Source organism: Bufo bufo, chromosome 2, assembly GCF_905171765.1.
Source record: "Bufo bufo chromosome 2, aBufBuf1.1, whole genome shotgun sequence".
Taxonomy (NCBI): domain Eukaryota; kingdom Metazoa; phylum Chordata; class Amphibia; order Anura; family Bufonidae; genus Bufo; species Bufo bufo.
Window position 1 is genome coordinate 448,181,519 of NC_053390.1, and position 20,354 is coordinate 448,201,872.

The 20,354-nt window shown below is 41.6% G+C and overlaps 1 protein-coding gene across 1 annotated transcript in view; it reads left to right on the forward strand.

Annotated features, from left to right (window-relative positions):
- KISS1R (KISS1 receptor) overlaps positions 1 to 20,354 on the forward strand; it is a 546,115-nt gene that overhangs the window by 197,757 nt on the left and 328,004 nt on the right. The window lies entirely within an intron of this gene.

A 20,354-nucleotide genomic window follows, 5' to 3' on the forward strand; every position in this document is an offset into this window, starting at 1 on the left:
CCCCCCCTGGAATGTCACTGTCCATGTTTTCTGACCATTTGTGCACTTCTAGTAAGTATTTGGTGGCTGCAAATATGACCTGAAGGTTTTTCAGGTTCGCCTGCCATTAAAGTCAATGGGGCCCGCCGCAAACGCGTGGTTCGCGAACATTTGATAGCAAACGCGGTTTGCGTTTGCGAAAAATCCCGGCTGATGTTCATCAATCACTAGTGGGTGGCACCCCACAAGTACAGGTACTTCTCTCAATTAATAAAATCCGGTGAAAGGTCCTCTCTAACAGTGAACTTATTAGCGGCATAAAACAAAGAAATCCATCCAGGGCCAATAGTTTGGATCCATTCTAAACCTTCCTACAGCAAGAGGGCTAACTAACATCGGCCATCTCCCGACACGTGGGACGCCGAGGCATTGCAACCAGCAGCGCTCAGCGAGTGTAACTATATCCCACAGCCGGGCCGCACCTGATATACAGTGGATATAAAAAGTCTACACACCCCTGTTAAAATGTCAGGTTTGTGTGATGTAAAAAAATGAGACAAAGATAAATCATTTCAGAACTTTTTCTTTCAATAGGAATGATAGATGTTAATCTCATGTTCGGTTTTAGATAGTACTATAGGGATATTGTCCTTATTTAAATCAATTGATATAAGTCCCCCAAAAATAAAATAAAATATTTGACTGATTCTTAAAAAATAAAAGTTATATATATTTCATCATAAGAGGCCTCATTGTAAATGAGAACTGACGTCAGTACATTGGTTGTTATGTCAGAATATCATTATGGGGTTAATTAGTGAGACTTCCTATTGTATACAATGTAACTTTGTTGCGTTACCACTTCCACATACAGTGGATATAAAAAGTCTACACTGTTAAAATATCAGGTTTCTGTGCTGTAAAAAAATGAGACAAAGAAAACATTTCAGAACTTTTTCCACCTTTTATGTGACCTATAAGCTGTACAACTCAATTGAAAAACAAACTGAAATCTTTTAGGTAGCGGGAAGAAAAAATATAAAAATTAAATAATATGGTTGCATAAGTGTGCACACCTTTAAACTAATACTTTGTTGAAGCACCTTTTTAATTTTATTACAGCACTCAGTCTTTTTGGGTATGAATCTACCAGCATGGCACATTTTGACTTGGCAAGATTTGCCCACTCTTCTTTGCAAAAACACTCTTGTAGTCTGCGAGGGCATCTCCTGTGCACAGCCCTCTTCAGATCACCCCATGGCTGGGCCATTCCAAAACTTTAATCTTCTTCTGGTTAAGACATTCCTTTGTTTTAGATGTATGCTTTGGGTCATAGTCATGCTGAAAGATGAAGTTCCTCTTCATGTTCAGCTTTCTAGCAGAAGCCTGAAGGTTTTGTGCCAATATTGACTGGTATTTGGAACTGTTCATAATTCCTTCTAGCTTAACTAAGGCCCCAGTTCCAGCTGAAGAAAAACAGCCCCAAAGCATGATGCTGCCACCATCTTGCTTCACTGTGGGTATGGTGTTCTTTCTCTTTTCTGATGTGTAGTGTTGTTTTTTGCGCCAAACATATCTTTTGGAATTATGGCCAAAAAGTTCAACCTTGTTTTCATCAGACCATAACACCTTTTCCCACATGCTTTTGGGAGACTTCAGATGTGTTTTTGCAAAATGTAGCCTGGCTTGGATGTTTTTCTTCGTAAGAAAAGTCTTTCATCTTGCCACTCTACCGATTCTGATTGTTGTAATAGCGATTTATCCCTAGTGAGACATCTATGCCTGGCCTGTATAAGCAGATATAATCACTGCGGACAATCCTTATCAGATAGCTTGAACTCACCGAGTTTATCCATCTAAGTTGCTTTATTCTGTAAGCCAGATAACAGTACAGCAGAACAGATGGATTCCGGTATTGTGCGGTCAAAAGATGATGCTTTTGTAAGCTTACATGAGAATACATGTGTACCTGTGCCAATGTCTGGAGCAGTATGAAGAAACAGGAAGTGAGGTACACAGAAGAAGGGGTGGAGCAAAGAAATTAATGACATATATATGAAGAACAGAAAAACAAGTGCATTACCGAAAAACGGCCACTAGATAGTAGCAGATAACCAAATATAGAATATATGTATGGTTCAATGAATTAAACTACATAGATTTAACTGTGTAGCAGCACACTCCCCGTAATTGTAAATCAAACAACAGTGCAATTTGCTTGATGTCCGAGGACCTGAAAAACATAAAGAGAACAGGCATATAATGCAACAACTAAAATGTAAGGCTTAAGTGTATCAAGTAAAGTTCAAACACTTCTTCCTTGAAGTTTCAAGTAGGATTAAGTAGCCTAGGCAATAAGTTCATTCTCCAAAGGGCAAGAGCAGAATAAGTTCTGTGATAGGCCTGATGAAAGTCTTTACAGTCCCTTGTCTTGCAACTTTCACCTCCACCTTGCGTACTTTACCGTCATCACTAGGAACGCTCTTCACAATAAGTCCCATAGGCCACTCAATTCTTTCAGCTTGCTGGTCCTTGAGAAGAACGAGATCTCCAACTTGTATGTTAGGGTACTGTCGTTGCCATTTCCTGCATTCTTGCAGAGTGGAAAGATACTCCATCTTCCAACTATTCCAGAAGCGGCTGGCAAAGTTTTGTACTCTCTTCCATTGATTATAGCACAGATTTCCGTCTTTAAAGTTTCCAGGTGGAACAGGAATGGACCCAAGCTTCTGGGTAAGCAGGGTAGCTGAGGTAAGGATAGTTGAGTTCTCTGGATCTGTAGACACTGGAACAAGTGGTCTTGAGTTGATTATGGCAGATGCTTCTGCCAAGAAGGTGGTTAGAATCTCGTGGGTAAGTCTTGTGGAGTTAAAGTCCATAAACATAGAGTCCAGTATTTTTGGTGTGATGCCTATCATTCTCTCCCATGAGCCGCCCATGTAGGAAGAATGAGGAGGATTGAAAATCCATGTACAGCCCTTTTCAGCTAAAAGTTCTTGGATTGGCTTAGAGTTGAGTTGTAACTCAGCTTGAGGCATCCATAGATTCTATCACTTCAATGTGTACTGCGCGCACACTCATGCAAGTGAACAGCACTGCCCATCGTTTACGATTTGCTTGGTCACCTCGAGTTCTGCGGGCTGTTACCATCCATGGCCCAAAGACATCCAATCCAACATGAGCGAAAGGTGGGTCAGTACTTAATCTGTCAGCTGGCAAATCTGACATTAGCTGTTGCTAATGTTTACCTCTTAATTGACGGCACTGAACACAGCTGTGCAGCATAGCTGTAATTTGTCTTTTTGCTCCTATGATCCAAAGGCCGGCAGCTCTTATGGCACCTTCAGTGAAATGTCTACCTTGGTGCTTAACCCTTTCATGGTAGTGCCGTATGAGTAGAGTGGCGATATGGTGGCGAGCAGGTATTATGAGAGGATTCTGTTCTTGTTCTCCCAATTCCGCCTTGTTTTATTTTTTTGGGCGCTGTACAGATATATTTTATTGAATAACTCAGAGGCTATAAATAAATTAAATGCAATTACAGAATTATTCAGATCCCGGTGCTGATTTGAAAACTCGAATTTTTTTTTGTGGGACAACCCCTTTATGGTAGGAGCTGTTCACTTTTGCATTTTCAAAAACAAACTAAATGACATATCAAGGTTATTAAAAAAAAAAGTTTAGCACTGTAGGCAGTATGGTACTGTGAGTTTGTGTCCTTTTTATATTCTTTAGGCTGAGAGTGTGAACATTTTTTTTATATGAATCTTTATTATATTTTTACAAACATCTTACAAAAATCTTCAATCTTCAATATTCTTTAAATTACATGGTCTTATACATACCATTTCACACCCCACCCTCCCTTTATCCGCTGCCTGCTCCCTCTCCAATAGGAGAGAAAAAAAAAGGTATAAAATATATTATTTCCCCATCCTTTCTCCCTCTCCTTCTCCCCCCCCCCCACCCGCAAACCCGACTTTTAATAGCAGCCACCACGAAGAACGGTCACTATTTTAGCCATTTCTGCCATATTCTGAAAAATCTATGCTTTTTCTTAATATTTACCAAATGAAATTCCTCTTTGGCAAGCGAGATTCTAGTGAGATTCTCCCACTCCTTAACCGTGGGGACAGCACTACCTCCCCAGTGTCCTATAATACATTTCCTAGCCTGAAATAGTTTTGATGCCATATCTCGATGTTGGGGGGGTGTCCATTTTATCCAGCACCCCCCAAAATGCATGTTTCAAGTTGCCTAGGCACTTTAAACCGGTGATATTCCTCTATTCTTTCATTAACCTTTCCCTAGAACTCTTGAATTTTTATACAGGTCCATAATATATGGACATTGTCCACTCCTACCTCCCCACATTTTTGACAGCTAAAAACTTTAGATTTATAACTGTAAAGGGGGAATATTAATCACTAATATTTATGCAAATATCAATAATTAATATTCATAAATGGGAGGAGCTGTCTATTGATGACTCCGTCCATTTAGACATTTATATAATAATAACACAATACTTTCGCTATGCTATTCACTGATCGCTATACTAGCGGCATGCGCCTAACTATCGCTAATAACTACACGTTACACAGTTACAAGAACACAGTATTTATTACTAACAATACACTACGCACGCAATACTAACAATACAGCACTAAATATACAATCCTAAACTACACTACACATTCCCAATTCCACCCATCAACTAACTATACAGTTCACACATACAAGTATATTAACAATAACCCACCCGTCTGTACTCACTGTCCCTTCGGGGTTACAAGAGGGTTAATTAATTGTTTGCAGAACAGAGGCATGCTCTACAGAGGATTGTTTGCAGAGCAGAAGCATGCTCTACAGAGGAACCAAGGCAGGGAACCAGGGTAACCACCAGGGGTTAATCAGGGTTAACCAGGGGTGTATCAGTGATATCAGGGGTAACAAGGGCCCAGTAATAGGGGTTGCAGGGGTAGTGGTAACCCAGAGGTTAATCAGGGCCACCAGGGTTCAGGGGTCTATGGGGGGTGAACTAGGGGAGAGCAGGCACACAGGGAACCATGGGATGAGCAGGATATATGGGAGAGGGTATAGTTGGTGGGATAGGGGTTTGGGAAGGGTTAATCAGGAACCAGGGGTGAGGGTTCCAGGGGTTATAGGGTTATGGGGAGGAATGGGGGTTCGTTGGTGGGATAGTGGGGGGGGTTAATGGAGTGGGGGTACGTTGGTGGGATAGTGGGGGGGTTCGTTGGTGGGATAGTGGGGGGGGGGGGGTACTTAGTCCTTCCGGGGTTCCAGCTCGTTGCCCAGGGGATGCTCGTCGTCATGGGGTTGATTCTCCAGGGAGGGAGGCCGCGATGTCCTGAGCGCCGATGCGCTCTCCAGGTGGGGGCCCCGATCCTAACCCTTCCGGAGCGCAGGACGCGCTCCTCTTTCAGGTGGGGGGGTCCCGATCCTAACTACTGAGTGCCGGGGCCGCCCGATATTTATCTCCGGCGGCCCGCACTACCGCGCACCAGGGGGGCCGGCGCAGTGATATGATGTCACTGCGCCGGCCAGCACATCGGGGACGCGCTGCAGACAGGCGGGAGAAGCCTTTGATCTCCAGCCTGCTGCACCTAGCATTCCGGACAGTGCGATAGTAATCGCACTGTCGGAATGCACATAATAGAAGGAGGAGAGGCTTCTCCCCTTCTTCTATCATGTGTAATTATCTCCAGCGGCGCTGGGGATAATTACAACAAAGGGCTCCGATTCTGTTGAATCTGGGCTCTTTGTATCCATCAGGATGACCGGACCCTTGTCCGGTCATTCTGATGCAATTAGCCAGATTGCATCGGTGCGAATGCTTTGGACACATTCACACCGATGCACCTGGTTTCAGCTGTAGGAGGGGGGGATATATATAATATACATGCGTATGGATGCTTGGGGCACATCCATACACATGTATACATTAATATTAGGGACATATCTAGAGGGGGCACATTATTATATAAGGGGGCACAAGCCCCTACATCATAAGGGGGCACAAGCCCCTACATCATAAGGGGGCACAAGCCCCTACATCATAAGGGGGCACAAGCCCCTACATCATAAGGGGGCACATATTTCCCACAGGGGCCACCATGAGCCCCTGGGGATCACCATGGGCAGACGTGCGCAGATGCTGGGCACATTTGCGCACATCGTCCCATGATGCTATGGCTAATGTATGCACATATATAATACATGCCCGCACGTGTTTGCAGGCATGCATGGACATATATGCATACGTCTCAACCGTTCCTCAACAATAGCACTTCATTAGAATCTTAGGGGAGTAGTAAAGACAATATAATATATAAAATTTTGTAATATTATGGGAAAAAAATTTTGAAACCCTATTTTTTGCTTGTATGGCCAGTTCCCATAACTCTTCCCGCTGGGGATTTAAAACATCTTGCCATTTGTGGATTAGGGTATTCACTGCTCCTCTTAGTCTTTAGATGTAACAAGCATTCATATATTTTAGAGACTAATTTCCCCCCTGCCCTTAGTTTAGAAATATTAACTAGAGGCTGTGGGAGGGTAACAATTTGTGTGCCTTATTCTAGCATCGTTCGCAGTGCTTGTTTTAATTGTAGATAAAAGAATCTCAACTCCATATTGCCCAGTCCATACTCAATTTTAAGATCTTCATACGGTATTATATCCCCCTCTTTCCATACCTGGCCCAGTTTGTAAACTTTATGTTTCCACCAAACTTTATGTTCAATTGACTTTAATTCTACAAGGTGATTATTATCCCACAATACAGTGTTGACATGGAGTCCACTCTGGGTCCACAGTTTTCTTGCTTCCTTCCAAACCCTAGCTATCAGTTCAAATAACGGTATCTTACTACATTTCTGTTGTGCCAAAATACCGGCTTCCGTTAGTTGAAAAATGCTACAATTATCCAACCTTTTATTAATCCCTACTATCAGTCTTATAGCTCTTCATATTAATCCATATTATCATGTTTTTGATATGGCCAGAAATAAAATAAAGTTCCAAATCTGGAACTGATAGTCCACCCTCCCTCTCATGAATGCACAATATTTGTGCTTTTATCCTAGGTTTTTTCCCTCGCCATATCAAATCCGTTAAAAGTCTAGCTATTATTTTAAAGATTATTTTAGGGATCGTTACTTGTGTATTTCACAATAATTTCCTGTATTTTAGGGGCCACATTCAACTGGACATAATCATTAAGGTTTGGAGTTATTTGGATACCCAGATATTTAACAGGTTCATTACTCATCTTAATTTCCAGTGGTCTCGGTATAAAGTTGTTCAGAGGATCAATCGGGACACAGGCTAATTTAGACCAGTTTATATTAAGTCCAGCATATTTACCATACTGATCAAATACCTGAAAAATCCTAGTAAGTGATCCATGAGAACCCACAAACAGCATAATATCTGCATAAAGAGCAATTTTTTCCTCGTGCTCACCAAACCTGAACCACACAATTTCTTCATCTTGCCTGATCATATCAGCTAACTGCTCCATGGCTATGGCAAATAGCAGAGGGGAAAGGGACAACCCTGTCTAACCCCTCTGCCAATGTGTATATTATCGGAATATTTTCCATTTAATATCACCCTTGCAGAAATTTCAGTATATAGTAGCTTAACCCATGAGACGAAATTATCACCAAATGCCATTTTCTTCAAAGTTGTAATTAGAAAGGGCCATTCTATAGTGTCAAAAGCCTTTGAGACATCTATGGTTACAATCATTCGTTCGCCGCAATTTGTGGGTTCAAGCTGGATGTTCACAAAGTATCTTATAATATTATCAATTGTAGTTTTGCCTGTCATAAATCCCGTCTGATCCTCATGAACAAGTACGAGGCCACACTCCTGAGTCTGATTGCTGGAATCCTAGCTAATAGTTTATTGTCAGTATTAATTAATGAAATGGGACGATATGAATCCAGGAGGGCTGGATCTTTTCCAGGCTTTAGAATAAGTGTGTTTAAGGCTTCTCTCAGGGAATCTGGCAGTTTTCCTATCTTCCTCGAAGCAGCCCACATTGTGAGCAGTTTCGGAATTGATATTTCTTTATATTGGGCATAAACTTCAAACGGAATACCATCTATTCCTGGGGTCTTGTTCTTCATTATCTTGGATAACGTATTATCCAGTTCTGAAGGGTTTAAGGGGGCTTCCAGACTTTCTCGTTGCTCTGTTATTAACATGGAAATAGTGATTTTATCCAAAAACTGTTGTATTTGCTCTGAGTTCTTATTTATCTTGCTACTGTAAATGTCTTCAAAATATTGTTTAAGCAGTTCTATTTTAGCCGTTTGTTCAGTGATTTTATCTCCTAATTTATCCACTAAACAGTAGATATAATTATTTTTATTTATTTGAACCGCAACCAAAGCCGCTAACTTTTTGTATGGTATATGTGCGTAGATGTAATTGTCCCTCACATAGTGTTCCGCCAATAAAAGCAGTTCGTCTTCCAATTTGGAAGCTTTCTCTATCCACTCTTTATAGTTATGGGATTTTTAATATACTTTTTTTCATATTTTTCCGCCGCTTGTTCCAAATCCAATTTTTTTTTCCTTATTCCTTTCTTATATATTACTGTGTGTATTGTGATAATCCCTCTAATAAAGGTCTTTGCAGCTTCCCATACCATATTAATTGCCGCTGAACCATCATTCATATAAAAAAAACTCCATTATCTCTTTCAAAATCATATCGTGTATACCCATTATATTTATCCATCCTATATTTATATTCATCCCTCCTTTTTTTTTTTTTTTTTCTTTTTTTTTCTTGTTTTTATATTTATAATAATTGAAGTGTCACCCAAAATTCCCCGTTGTCCGTATTTAACCCGTTCGATATCAAATGAAGCTTTGTTATTTGTGAAAACTAAATCAATCCGTGATAGACTCCTATGGGTCTTTGAAAAGCATGAATATTTTTTAAATTTTGGGTGCATTACCCTCCAAATATCAATCCAACCCATTTCCTCTGTGATATTTTTTTGTTTAGAACCCGTGCACAAAACTTGAGTATTGCCTAATCTACATCTATCTATTTTACCATCTATTACATTATTAAAATCTCCCATAACTAAGAGTGGATTATCACCTGTTTTAAGTACAAAGTCATGAATTTTTAATAAAACTTCTGTCTTAAAGGGTGGTGGTATATAAACATTTGCTATTATCCATGCTCTTCCTTCCAATATACAGTCCATCAAAACATAGCAACCCTCCCTATCTATAACTGTTTTCACTATTTTGATATCTATATCACGATGTATTAATATACTCACGCCTCTCGCCTATGATGAATAAACTGAATGGAAGGAGTGCTGCATCCACGGTCTAGAGACCCCAGTTAATGTCTCGCCTGTCAGATGTGTTTCTTGTAGGCAAATTATAGCAGGGAGGGACATATGTATTGCATCAAAGACCGCAACTCTCTTTATGCCCCTACTCAAACCCCTGATATTCCATGAGATTATTCTCATAAGAACTTATTTATATAGCTGCCCATTTCCAGAATATGGTTGAACCCCAGGAAAGAGGGGAGAGAAGGAGCAAAGGAGGGAGAAGAACAACAAAAAAAAAAAAACAGCAGCGCAGCAGGGTACCCACCCTACCCATCCCTTCTGAAAGACCTAGGAAAACTCCAACCCTGGTTCTCTATCTTAGCATTTCCCCCTCCCAACCCGCTAGCCCACACCGAGCCCATAACCTCAGCTCCTTATCTTTTCTTTAATCCATTCTCCAGCTGCTTCTGCTGTATAAAAAAAAACTGTTATTTTCCCATTCGATCCTCAGCTTAGCCGGGAACATCATCGAATATTACACATTATTTAAGCACAAATTTTTGTTCACGTTGATAAATCGAATCCAATTCAGCCTTGTTTAAACGTCCACCAACTCTTAACATGTCGTCATTGTCAACGAATGGGTTCAGGTTAACAATTGGACTGTTTTTTTGGAATGTCCCTCTTGTCACGGATACATTTAATTTCAGAGCCAAAGACATCCTGTTGTACACTGTGTATTTTGATCATTTCACCTTTAGCAATGTCCTTTGCAGAAAGAGGCTTTTGACACGCATGCCAACCTTGACATTGAACATCCGTGGGCTGTGTGTAAAAGCAGTGTACGATATGGACTAACCTTGTGATGGTGCCTACAAGCTTTATCCACTTGGAAAAACGTTCAAAGCGTTGACAGCCCAAGACGAGTCTTTGTTCAGTTCTGGTGGCGAGGGTTGTAACTTCAGGGCGAATCTCTGGATCCTTGTCAGGTTCTAGAAGACCGAAGACGTCAGCCGTGGTCTCTTCTGTATGATCCAGCAGGAATTCGGGACGTGGTAACCAGGAAGAATTTGAAAATACATTTGCAGACACTGGCTTACTAGCATGATCTGCAGGATTAATTTCAGATAGGACATAATGCCATTGTTCAGGTTTCGATTTCCTGATTCTTTCTACACGGTTGCTGACGTAGACATAGAAATGTTTAGGCTGGTTGTATATGTAGCCCAGAAAAATCTTACTGTCTGTGTAGAATTTGGTGTCATCTATCTGAATGTCTAGCTCGCCTAATATGAAATCTGCGATTTCTACAGCTAGCACATTCCCACAAAGTCTCTCACCTCAGTAGATGCATCTGAGAAGATTTGAAGCACTTTTCTCTAGCTCATAGCAAGGGAGCCTGAGGTGTAGCAGCGTGGTATATGGATTCCATCTAAGGTGTGTAGAGATTGCTTCCAGGACTCCCACTTTGAAAGCTTGTCAGATGGCAGTGGAGCATCCCAATCTTTAATAGACTCTGAGTGCTGTCTAAGTAAGGCTTTACCTTGTATGGTGATGGGAGCCAAAAATCCCATTGGATCATATAGGCTGTTTACTACTGACAGAACACCACACTTGGTAAATGGCTTGTCTGTAAATCTGACTTGAAAGCTGAAAGTGTCCTTTAATAAATCCCACCGTAGGCCCAGACTTCTCTGTATAGGTAGCATGTCCATTCCCAGATTTAAGTACTTTCATAACAGCAACACTATTGGAGGCAATTTTGTGTAGTTTGAGGTTGGCCTCAGAAAGCATACCTTGTGTCCTTTGGAGCAGGTCTATGGCTTATTCGTCTGTAGTTAAAGACTTAAGTTTATCGTCTCTCGCAACAAAGTGTCGAGTATCCTCGCCCTACTCCTTTTCTCCATCAATGGCAGTCCTTCGTAAACCGTATGTTGCAACAGCAGGTGAGGGACTATTTCTGAAAACATGTACTTTCATGCGGTATTCAATAATATCATTGTCCAGGTTGTTGTCACGGTGCCACAGAAACCTTAGGAAGTTCATATGGTGTTCGCGTACAATGAAGCAATGAAACATCTGTTCAATATCAGCAGTTATTACAACTGGTTCTCTTCTAAATCTCATAAGTACGCCTACAAGGTTGTTGGTTAGATTCGGGCCAGTGAGAAGAACATCATTTAGGGATACACCTTGATGCTTTGCACTGGAGTCAAATACTATCCTGATTTGTTTTGGCCTACGTGGATGATACACTCCGAAGAAAGGCAGATACCAGCACTAATCGTGTCTTTGAAGTGGTGACGCTGGTTCGGCATGATCATTGTCAAAGATCCTTTTCATAAAGGAGATGAAATGGTCCTTCCTTTCAGGCCTGTTCCTTAGTGTTTGTTGAAGTGAGTTGAATCTGGATAAAGCCTGCTCACGATTGGTTGGGAGTTTGGCCCTTGTAGCACGAAGACGTAATGGTGCAACCCAGCTGTTAGACTCATCCTGAAACAATTCTTTATCCATTATTTTGATGAATTCTGTCTTCAACTGACAAGGCTATTTTGTTGTCCTCACTTGTAGTACAAAACACTGTGGTACCTAAGTTATCATCACAAAGGACAGGAGTAACATCAGGTACTTGGATGATGTCAAGAAGCTTCTCGTTTACTTCATAATGGTGAGGGCACTGTTTGAAGTGTCATGCACGTCCGTTTCCCAACACGTAAGTTTTGCAGGAGTGGATCTCAGATGGCGTACACATCCTGTCCAAGCATACATCGCCCACTATTACCCAGCCTAGGTCAAGTCTTTGTGCATAAGGGGCATTGTCAGGCCCATCGTACTGATTGCGTACTTTATGTACTCCCAGAATGTCCCTTCCTAACAGGACTAAGATTTCAGCACTCTTGTCTATTGCAGGAATCTCATCAACAAGGTGCCTTAAATGAGGCAGCTTCTGGAGTGGGAATCTCCCCCCTTTTGTCTGGTATCTGTTCGCACTCGACTAACGTTGGTAGGGGTATGCCCTCTACCTCATTGATATGAGAGACCATGAATCCATCAACCCTTCTGCCGAAGGTCTCTACACGACCAGAACAGGTAGGAAGCTGCTGTGGGTTGTCTGGAAGTGGAGTAGGATGCATGGCTGTAACATGTCTGTTGCTACCGCATTCTGTGCACTTGATGACAACTTTACAGTCTTTAGCAAAATGGCTATAAGAAGCACAGCACTTGTAGCCTATGCCAAGTTTCTGGAGAATCTCCCTGCACTCTTGTAAAGTCTTTGCCCTAAGCCCACAACATTTCTTAAGAGGGTGAGGCTTCTTGTGAATAGGACACTGACAATTAGGGTCTTTATCTCTGTCATCCACAACGCCCTGATCAGTAGGTGAGGTTGCGAAGGGTGAGATGTCTGTCCTTTTAACAGATATTGCTCTATTTAAATATCTACGCTTAGCTGCTGTATTATCATACCTTGATGATGGTGAGGATGAAGCAGGCATGTTGGGTTCACTGAAGCTGAAGCTTGGGTCGTTTCTCATCCAAGCTTGATCACTAATGAACCTGCAGAAGTATCAGAATGGAGGAAAGGATACATTATAGTCTATTTTGTATCTTGAGCCCTGTTGTGCCCATTTCTCTTGAAGGTCATATGGCAGTTTAGACGCCACTGGGTTGACACCATGAGCGGTGTCCAGGAAGCTTAGTCCAGGTAGACGTGGGTCAGTCTTTGCCAACTCTAGCTCCATGAGGAGGTCACTTAGATCTTAGAAGTTTTGTAGTCTCTTGAATAAAGCGCTTTCTATGGCTTCAGAGCTACCATAGGCTTGCTCAAATCTTGCCCATGCAGCAACAAGACCTGCATCTGGGTGATCAACATGTACTGTTCTGAGTCTTTTAACACGACCTGAAGAATCTGGTCCCAGCCACTTTATGAGCAAATCAAGTTCTTCCTTAGCAGTAAGGTTGATATCGGCAATAGTAGCCTTGAAGGTTGATCTCCAGGCCCTGTAGCTCTCTGGACAGTCGTCAAACCTTGAGAGGCTGGTGTTAATGAGCTCACGGCATACCATATATCTGGCAAAGTCATTCATGTCTGGTCCCTCACTCCTTGGTGTCAAAGTAACTTGTGGAACCCCTTGGCTGTGAAAGTTTTTTGGTGATGTAGGGAGAGGTTTTCCATGGTAAAATGATGGTGCATGAGCGTTTAACTGTGGTGTAGTCTCTAAGGCTTGTGCTGGCTTTGGTTTGAGCTGCAGCTTATCACCGGAAGTCACCTTGTTGACATGAGTTGATCCGGTTTGCTGCATAGATGTAGTTGAGTTGTAGACTTGAAGAGGCTCAGACATATAGAGCTGAGAGGTCTCTGCGTTGGGAGTCAGAACAGTGTTAGTAGGAGGTACAGGAGATGACTCTTTGCAGATGTTATGCTTTAGAACGTATTCACTGGTGCGTTCAGCTGGATCTTCCAGTTCAGCTGGGATAAGGCAGTCTGAATTAGTACTTTGTCCCATTGCTTGTTCAAGGACTTTCAGCCTTGCTAGGGAAGCTGCTTCCTCCCCTTCCATTTGCAGAATCTTTATTTGTGAATCTGCCTCTGCTTGGAGAGCCTTGCTTTGAGCTTCCATCTTGGCTTGATGAGCTGCCATTTGATCTTCGATCTCTGCTTGCTTTCTGTTTAAAGGAGATTTGCGCCTTTTTTGATTCGGCATCAGTGTGGGCCTCTATTAGCTTGTCACTTAATGTTGATCTTCTGGAACTAGAGGATCTGGAAGAAATTGCAGTGTGTTTGGTTGTGGTGGATCTGTGAGATCTGGTCTCCTGCAGTTGAGTAATGCGGAGTTCCCCCTTAAACTTAGCATTTTGTACTGCAAGATACCTTTGTTGGTTCAGTGCATCAGTCCTGGTCAGTTCTGCTGCAGAATCCTCTATATTAGAGTCCTGCAAGAAAGCTACGTATTTCGCAGACAGCTGCTGGTAGCATACATACACAGCAAATAGGCGATTTATAGAGTCTCTTATTTCAACTGGTTGATCATTAGAGTGTGACAAAACTGACATGCGGTGTGAGGTTCTGTCCCAGAGGTCTGACAGATTACTGGATAACTCATCTCTAGTGGCCTGATAGTTTTCTCTGAGTTTCTGTGTTGGTTTTATTGTACGCTTGGGTCTTACACTCTGTTCGGTAATATCTGTAGAATCTGCTCCCTGTACGTCTGCCGGTTTAGAGGCATGATGTATCTGCGATGGTTCAGCCATAAAAGAGTGTTCAGAGCCTTGTCTAGACATTTTTTACGGTTTTATGAAAATAAATGGTACTGTCTCTTTAAGAAGACGAACAGCAGCTTAGACAGGTGAGGTAACACAGTGCAATGTAGAGAAGCAGTTAGGAACAATTACTTGAAGTGCAGTAAGCTTGTGCGTCCATGTGCTTTCACAAGATGGCAGATGGCACTGAGCTTGATTGCAGATTAGGCACACACATATACACGGCAGGCTATAGGAATTCTATGCATCTTTTGACTATTCTGACTCCGATTGTTGTAATAGCGATTTATCCCTAGTGAGACCTCTATGCCTGGCCTGTATAAGCAGATATAATCACTGCGGACAATCCTTATCAGATAGCTTAAACTCCATGTAAGTTGCTTTATTCTGTAAGCCAGATAACAGAGTACAGCAGAACAGATGGATTCCAGTATTGTGCGGTCAAAAGATGATGCTTTTGTAAGCTTACATGAGAATACATGTGTACCTGTGCCAATGAAGGGGTGGAGCAAAGAAATTAATGACATATATATGAAGAACAGAAAAACAAGTGCATTACCAAAAAAACGGCCACTAGATAGGAGCATTTAACCAAATGTACAGTATAATATACATACTGTATATACAGTAGAATATATGAATGGTTCATTGAATTAAACTACATAGATTTAACTGTGTAGCAGCACATTACCCCATAGCCCAGACATATGAAGAATACGGGAGATTGTTGTCACATGTATTACACAGCCAGTACTTGCCAGATATTCCTGCAGCTCCTTTAATGTTGCTGTAGGCCTCTTGGTAGCCTCCCAGACCAGTTTTCTTCTCGTCTTTTTATCAATTTAGGAGGGACGTCCAGTTCTTGGTAATGTCACTATTGTGCCATATTTTCTCCACTTGATGATGACTGTCTTGGAAATTCTTTTGTACCCTTCTCCTGACTGATACCTTTTAACAATCAGATTCCTCTTGCTGTGGGATGCGACTAAGAAAATTTCAGGAAAGACCAACTAGAGCAGCTGAACTTTATTTGGGGTTATCAGAGGCACTTTAAATGATGGCAGGTGTATGCTGATTCCTATTTAACATGATTTTGAATGCGATTGCTTAATTCTGAACACAGCTACCTCCCCAGTTATAAGAGGGTGTGCACACTTATGCAACCACATTATTTTTTATATTATATTAGTTTTTTTTGTTTTCTTCCCTCCACTTAAAAGATTTCAGTTTGTTTTTTCTTTTTTTTTCTTTTTTTTTTAATTATATTTATTGATTTTCAAGAAAGGGGGTTACAATACATAACAGCAGATCAAAGTTGCAGTTTAAAGGCCAATGTACAATGGTACAGAAATCTGTTAAAATTAGCAATAGCAATGAAAGAGGGACTGTTACACCCCCAAAATGGACATTTGGGAAAACTCATAAAAAGATTGGATCAGAGGGCTATAATGTCACAAGCTTTATCCGTATCTGAAAGTGAGGGCGTTCAGATTTTGCAGATGAAGTTATATATCATACTGATTCATGTAGACAGTCTACCCCCATAGCCTGAAATCCCTGATGATCTGTTCCTCATAAGTTATAAACTCGGTGCAGCCCTTTAAAGGGCTTTTACCACCAGATTTTCACCTATTTAGCTGTCTAACACTAGCGATCTTCTAGTGTCTGCTGTACCTAACCATGTTCATGTATTGCCTTTTTGTCTGGAGTGGTTTTTGATTGAGTAAGTGATGGATTACATCTCATGCCTTGAGATTTGAGGATCTCCAATTGACCCATGGTTTTGCTATATTTATAAAGTGTCCTCAGTTCCCAATGGGATAATTCCTCCAATCTGGAAAAAGAGGCTACTTTGTCTTGCCATTGTATGCTAGACAGATGTCCTTGTGTTTTCCAGTTAGAGGCTATGAGGAGCCTAGCTGCTGCTAAGAGAGTTCTTAAAAGACTCTTTTCTGATAGGTTCAGAGAGTTTGGTATGATGTTTAGAAGGGCAACCTCTGGGCAACTGGGGATCCTCATATGTTCTGTTTTTTGGATGAGGTTGATGTTGTCAAAAATCTGGGTCCAGAATGTTTGTATTAGTGGACATGTCCACCAGATATGTTGGAAGGTGCCTTGTTCCTTGAGACATCTCCAACATTTATCTGATGTGGTACTGTACATTTGGCTTAATCTAACAGGTGTAAGATACCACCTGGGGACTACTTTATATGTGTTTTCTTGAATGTTGGAGCATCTTGAGGACAGTTTTGGTGCTAGTAGTATAGCTTTGATGTCTTCATTTGTGAATTTGATGTTTAAATCTCTTTCCCATTCTCTTAAAAAGTTTAAGGAGCTCGGGGTTTCATTTTGATGTAGATTCTGACATATGGTGTGTATAAGTTTTTTAGGAGTCTGTGACTGTAGTTAGTTTTTCAAACCATGAGGGTTCTCGTGTTTGGTAATCTGGGGACATAACTTGTTTTAGGGATTTTGATATAATGTTGTGGTGAAGACTATTAAGATGTGAGGTCCCAAACCTTTCTTTCATGGTTTGTAAGTCTAATATGCTCCCATCTGAGTCTAATAGGTCTGCGGGAGCTGAGTTGGCATTGCAAATTTGTATTGGTAAGGTTTTATAGCCTTCACCGGCCGTGATAAGACAATCACTAAGATTTAGTAAGTGGTAGGGATATTTTGAACAAGCGTCTCTCAGGGATTTTAACTTCCAGAAGGACAGTGTGGCATGGACTAGCATGTTGTCTTTATTTATAGTCGGAGCAGTTTGTGGGTCTGTAAAGACTAATCCTCTTAGTGGGTATCTGGTTATTTCTTCTTCCAATAGGATCTATAGTTTGTGTTTCGGGCATCTCACCCAATCAATAATCCTGCTAAGGTGGACAGCTGTGATATATCTGGATAGAGAAGGAAGGCCTATCCCTCCTTTTAGTGATGGGTAGTTGAAGGATTTTATGGGAGATCCTTGGTTTTATACTGCCCCAAATATAATTGGAACATATTTTCCTGAAAGTTTTTTTTTTTTGGAAATGTTTTGGAAGCTTGATTGGGGGCACCTGTATGAGGTAGGTAAGTTTAGGGAGGATTAGGGTGTTGAACATGTTTTTGCGTCCCAGCCATGATATGAAGGTGGGCTTCCAAGAACTGAGCAAGTCTGGTAGGGAATTTTAGAAGTGGTGTGAAGTTTAAGTTGTATAACTTGTTGAGATCAGGAGGGATATTAACTCCCAGAAATTTCAGGGAGCTTCTGGTCCACTGTAAGGAAGATACATTTTCTAAATATTTGAGAGCTTTCTGAGAAAAATGTATGCCCATCGCTTGTTACTTGGAGGTATTGATATTTTCCCAAACTTGTCAAAGGTTTCGATTATACGGGGAAAAGCCTGTTTAGGGTTTGAGACAACCACTAAAAGGTCATCTGCATATGCAGCTTGCTTTATCTCCAAGTCACAACATCTTAGACCACTAATCTCAGAATTCTGCCTAATAGATTGAAGCAGAGGTTCCAATAAAAGAATGAATAATAATGGGGATAATGGGCCGCCTTGCCTAGTTCCATTGTTCATATGTACTGCTCGGGACAGGGTATCATTCACCTTTATGTAAGCGCAAGGAGAAGCGTACATTGAGAATATTGCTTTAATGAACGGATCTGGGAATCCAAATTTTTGCAGGGTACAAGTGATAAAGGGCCAAGCCACTCTATCAAACGCTTTCTCAGCATCTGTCCCGAGCAGTACAATAGGTGTCTTACGGCATTTGGCTAGAGCGATAGCATTAATAATTTTGTACATTCCATCTTTCCCCTCTCTGCCTGGAACAAAACCTGATTGGTCTGGATGGATTAAGTCTTGAAGCAGGGGTTTTATTCTGGCTGACAGAATTCTGGCATAGATTTTAAGATCCAGATTTAGTAAGGAAATGGGTCTATAAGGCTACTTTCACACTAGCGTTCGGGGCTCCGCTTGTGAGTTCCGTTTGAAGGCTCTCACAAGCGGCCCCGAACGGATCCGTACAGCCCTAATGCATTCTGAATGGATGCGGATCCGCTCAGAATGCATCAGTTTGGCTCCGTTTGGCCTCCGCTCCGCTCAGCAGGCGGACACCCGAACGCAGCTTGCAGCGTTTTCGTGTCCGCCTGGCCGTGCGGAGCCAAACGGATCCGTCCAGACTTACAATGCAAGTCAATGGGGACGGATCCGTTTGACGTTGACACAATATGGTGCAATTTCAAACGGATCCGTCCCCCATTGACTTTCAATGTAAAGTCAGGAGTCCCTATTAATATACCATCAGATCGGAGTTTTCTCCGATCCGATGGTATATTTTAACTTGAAGCGTCCCCATCACCATGGGAACACCTCTATGTTAGAATATACCATCAGATTTGAGTTACATCGTAAAACTCAGATCCGACAGTATATTCTAACACAGAGGCGTTCCCATGGTGATGGGGACGCTTCATGTTAGAATATACTGAGAACTGTAATTAACTTATGGGAACGCTTCTGTGTTTAGAATATACTGTCGGATCTGAATTTTCCGAAGTGAAAAATCAGATCTGAAATGAACAGTTATGCAAACAGATCCGTTCTGAACGGATGCAAGCGTTTGCATTATAGGAGCGGATCCGTCTGTACAGACACCAGACGGATCCGCTCCTAACGCAAGTGTGAAAGTTGCCTAACTTGAGCAGAGAGTTTGGTCTTTTTGGGGTTTGGGGATCAGTGTAATATGAGCACTCAGTGTTTGGGGGGTAAAGGGGTTCCTAATGCAGCATTAAAGACCTGGACCATATATATGGGACAAGTATATCTTTGAAAGTTGTGTAATATATGGCTGGGAGGCCGTCTGGGCCTGGAGACTTCCCTTTGGCAATTGATTTCAGGGTATCCATGACCTCCTTGTCAAATATTGGCCTGCATAATCGGAGTGCTTGATCTGCGCTAATAGTTGGTAATTTCAGCTTCCGTAAGAAATCAGAGGTAAGTTTAGTCTTTTTCTGTTTAGCCTCGTCAGACTCTGCTGCGTTGATGTTGTAAAGTTCTGAGTAGAAGTCATGGAAATCCTGAGCGATGGAAGTATCATCTCTATGGAGTTGGTCTCTACTCGTCCTAATAGTCATGATCCCCCGGATTTTGGCCATTCATGAAAACATAATGACTTGGAAAATAAGCTTGAAATGCCAAAAAGCAATAATTATCTATCATTTCCTTTCTCAGCGACATTAGCAATTTCTTACCCTAAGCAGGCAAATAAAAAAAAAGGCACAGCTGCTGTCTCATTTCATTTCAGTTCTGCTGCTAACCAGTTTTTTTTTTTCTTCGGGATAATAAATCCAAAAATCATAAAAATATTTCTGACCAAAGGCCAAGGCTACTTTAACACTGGCATTTAGGTTTTCATTTGTGAGATCCCTTTCAGGGCGCTCACAAGCGGTCCAAAACTGATCAGTTTTGCCCTAATGCATTCTGAATGGAAAAGGATCCGCTCAGAATGCATCAGTTTGCCTCCGTTCCGTCTCCATTCCGCTCTGGAGGCGGACACCAAAACGCTGCTTTCAGCGTTTTGGTGTCCGCCTGACGATGCAAGGGCAAACGGATCTGTCCTGACACACAATGTAAGTCAATGGGGACAGATCCATTTTCACTGACGCAATATGGCACAATAGAAAACGGATCCGTCCCCCATTGATTTTCAATGATGTTCAAGACTGATCAGTTTTGGCTATGTTACCGATAATCCGTTCTGAACGGATGCATGCGGTTGTATTTTCTGAACGGAA